Consider the following 4,254-nt stretch of genomic DNA (forward strand, 5'->3'; position numbering starts at 1 on the left):
TCTTCTTTATTAACAAAATAGTCAGTCTTCTTAATTTCTCTTTTTTTGTCAAAAGTAATTAGGCTCAATTATATTCACGAAACATGGTTTTGAATGATTTTTATTTTGGCCTGTTCAAAAAATTAAACACACACACACACACACACACACACACACACAATACCGACTCTAGGCTTTGAAGTAGATCCCAGAGAATAGTTCCAAAATTGCTCAGTGCATGCAATAACATCATCTTTGAAATCTGTGTACAGCTTCAGAACATTGTATTCCTCTATCTACCAATCACAGGATGCCAGAGGCAGAGCATGTTGATCCAAGAGAAATACAGATAAATGAGATCAATTGGTAATACATGCAAATCAGTAATCACAGGTGACTGCCACAGTCACTGTGCCCTCAGGAATTTGGAGGCCAAGGTTATCAATATTAGAGAACTCAGGGAATGGAAGAAGTTGCATTTTTAGCTGGCTGGACCTCTAGGAATTTTTTTCTCTTTGATAACATTTGTGTAATTATAGCGCTTGCTCACTGATATGAATCTGGAAAATGCAGATGAATTTTTTAGCGCATGCTCACTGATATGAATCTGGAAAGTGCAGAAGAATTTTAAAAAGGGGAAAAAATGATCATAAACTCATACATTTGAGAAAACCATTGTCCTGCTGTGTCCTTATAGAATAAGTATTTCCTCATGTTAAATATTTTCCAAAAATATGATTTTAATATCAATAAAGTTGTTTGTTATGTAGGCGTACTATTTCTAATTTAATCAGAACCTAAGTGATTAATTTATTAATTCACCCAATAAACATACAAACTACATATCAACATTGTTCTATAGACTAGAGATACAATAGTGAACAAGACAAACTGTCTTTGTGGCGCTAAGATTCTTTGGAGCAGACAATAGTAAGCAAGCAAAGGTGTGCGTGTGCATGTGTGTGCATATGTGCACATGCATATGTGTATCAGGTAGTGATAAATGTATAAAAAAAGCAGAGTAAGAATTAGAGAGTGATGGGAGACACTTGGATTCTTTCCAATTTTTGAATATTTCTACAATTCAGAAAGGCTTCAGTGTTCATCTTTATAAATGCAATTTTGAGCATATCCATTATTTATTGCCATAAATGTCTGGATGTAGACTATTTACTCCTACCAATAGTAAATGAAAATATCTGTATTATGCCTTCCTAAGCAACACTGCATATTTCTTTTTTAAATCTTTGCCTATTTTTTAGTTCTCAAATAGAATCTCTTTGTTTTAGTATTTTATCTATCTTATTATTTGTGAGGTTGATTAGTTTTCTCAGCTATTTATATTTCTTTGATTTTGAATTCCCTATTCACATTCTCATACCACTCTGCAGAATTTCAACAGGTAAATATAGAGGAAAGGCATTTCAATAAGAGGAAATGATATCAGCAAAGATACAGCAGTGGGACCTTATAAAGTGTATTAGGGAATGCTGATTTAAGTTGTATATATGTGAATGGATAGATTGATGTATATGTTCACACAACCTGAGATACACAGGAACACCTGGTAATTTTGAGAGGAAGTGTAGTGCATCAGGTCTAGAGGTAGATAGCTAGCATTACTGATGGCTAAACATTTTGGATCCTCTTCCTTTGATCGCCCATCCTGTGAGAGGATTATATATCCACTTTGTTGGACTCATCAGCGAGTATGAGCATGTTAACTCTGGCCAATCCCATGAAGATGGAAGCAATGACCAGAGCTTAAAGATCCATCACATGATTTCCATTTCCTCTTTGTTTCTGCCTTGAGTCTGGAAATGTTCCAGATAAAGACTTCTCTTTCAGGCTGATTCACTGAATGAAAGTGGCTAATTTGTCTTTAAGGCATGATAGAAAAATATTTTACATATATTCATGTCTCAAGACACATGTGTTGAATAGAAAATAGCATAAGTGCAAGCCTGAGAAGCAACAGCTTTATGAAGAAGTTTCTGCACCTTTAACTGAAAACCCTCCCTCAGTTTACTGTGAGCACTGAGAGCCATCCCTAATTTCAGAAAGTGGCCACTGGCCATAAAAAAGAGCATCTGCTCAAAAAGAGTGGGCCATAAGTGGAACAGAGAAACCCCAGGAGATAGATTTCACCCATTGTACCAGGGAGAAATGAATTTGGGGTATTGCAGTAGATAAGGAAATGTTTAGCTAACATGTATCGAGCACCTACTGTGTGATATACATTATCTCTCTGAAACCTCAAAAGTCTCATTTGAGATGGAAAGTGTTATCATACTTTGGCAGAAAAGGAAGTCAAAAGTGAATATCAGCTGTACCTCACCAACCTGACATCAATTTAGTGGGCAGCAAACAGCATGCAAACATACACACACACACAAAACAGAATATAAAATACTAAACTGCAAACATGTAAAAAGAGGATGTGTTATTTTGTAAAACCTTAGCTTCAGTTTTATATGTCTATTAATATAGTGAATGCTGGATCAATGGTGTTTAAAAACTCCTAATACCTGGTGGGGGTAATAGGATTTCTGAATTAATGAAAAGATTTAAAAAAAAAATCACTTGCATGTATATGTCTTATGAACTTAGGTAAATTATTAGCTTTTCCCAACATGTCTCCTCATAAGTAAAATGTAAATAATACAAAGTTATTAAAAAGAATTATTACAAAGAATAAAACGGGAGTATGTTTGAAAAGGGCCTAGAACAGCAGATAAATGTTGGCTATTATTATAAAATTATACAGAGCATAAGATTAGAATAAAAGTCTACGGCCATGCTACCCTGAACAAGCCCGATCCCGTCTGATCTCGGAAGCTAAGCAGGGTCGGGCTTGGTTAGTACTTGGATGGAAGACTACCTAGGAAGACCAGGTGCTAATGGCATAAAAAAAAAAAATAAAAAAATAAAGGATTGTAAGCTGACTATTTCCTTGCAATCTGTGAGGTTAATCAAGCATTGCCTTGCTAAAAAAAAAAAAAAAAAAAAAAAAAATTGATTAGAATAAAAAATTGTGACAGAGAAAAAAAAATTCTCTAAGCACCTGTACTGGAGACTCTGTGTACCACCCTAAATCCTTTCGGCCCCCTCTACATGTGCCTCAGCTTCGGGGACCAGTTCTGTACAGGGCTAGAGAAGCAGCTCTGTTGCCTCTCATTCTTCCAGATATCATAGCCTGAGGAGTGTGAGGAAACCAAAGGGCAGGAGAATTAACAGCTAAGGGTCCAACCTTGACCAGCGGGTCTGGGAATTGATATGTAATTTCTTCCCCTTCTTATTTCTTAGGTGAACAGTTCCAAGATTCAAGTCATAAGTTTCCTCAGAAGTTCCCACAGGACCAAGTTTCATTTGTCTGCAGCAGGAGACAACTAAATAACACATCTTTGTACTGGCTTTCCACCCAGTTTCCTGTTTCTCTCTCCCTGACCAGCATTCCTATTTTCTGAAATGACTTCCCAGATAAAGTGTCTGCATGCAAGCCTTTGTCTCAGGCTCCCTGTTTCAGGAAATATCCAAGTTAGAAAGCCTCCAACCTTCTTTTTCAATCCCTATGCCTCTCTTCTCACTGCTAAAGACTTTCCTTAGTAATCAGAAAATGAACTCCAATGAGCCAGATCTCAGCAATGTGATCCACCTAGAGTACTGTATTCTTTTATTCCCAGCCTCTGAGGTGTTTTGTGAAGAAAAGAAGTAGAGAGCTGAGAGAGTAGAGATGTCTTTGATCTTATTAACCTGGAAAATACAGAAAACATTGTTCTTGCAAAACATGGAAAACTGCTGACCAAAAAAAAAAAAAAGGTACCAAAAGGGATTTTTGATGTCAAGACAGGTGAAGGTAGCTTCGATAAAGAGCATTATTTTTCAACAGGGTGTGTGCGTGCCTTGTTTGTAAAACAAGGCTACATTTCTGCTCTGCCAGAATAAATGGTATATACAAATACTGTTTAATGTCCCTTTTTTAGGAAGCCTGCTTATTTGCTTTTATATTTTTGTTTTTGTAAATTGATTAGGGAAGAATTTGTTGGTTTATACCCCAAATAAGACAATAGAGGATTGTAATTATATTTTACCACTGGCCCACAATTTCTGCCTTGGAGATTATAACAAAAGGATAGAAACAACCCCTCCTCTTTTGGATCTGAGAGCTGTGCTTTAGGCTGTTGGCAAGATTTCTGTTATGCATGCCCCACCAACCATCAAATGGGCTCTAGGATTAAGATTCCTATCTTTAGGCTGAGGGCCAAAGCTATACAG

General features: G+C 36.5%; 1 pseudogene; it reads left to right on the plus strand.

Moving 5' to 3' along the window:
* The first annotated feature begins 2,766 nt into the window (after positions 1-2,766).
* LOC111741989 lies at positions 2,767-2,885 on the plus strand (annotated as a pseudogene).
* The last annotated feature ends 1,369 nt before the right edge of the window (positions 2,886-4,254 follow it).

This window comes from Pteropus vampyrus, unplaced genomic scaffold (genome assembly GCF_000151845.1).
Source record: "Pteropus vampyrus isolate Shadow unplaced genomic scaffold, Pvam_2.0 Scaffold84, whole genome shotgun sequence".
Lineage (NCBI taxonomy): Eukaryota > Metazoa > Chordata > Mammalia > Chiroptera > Pteropodidae > Pteropus > Pteropus vampyrus.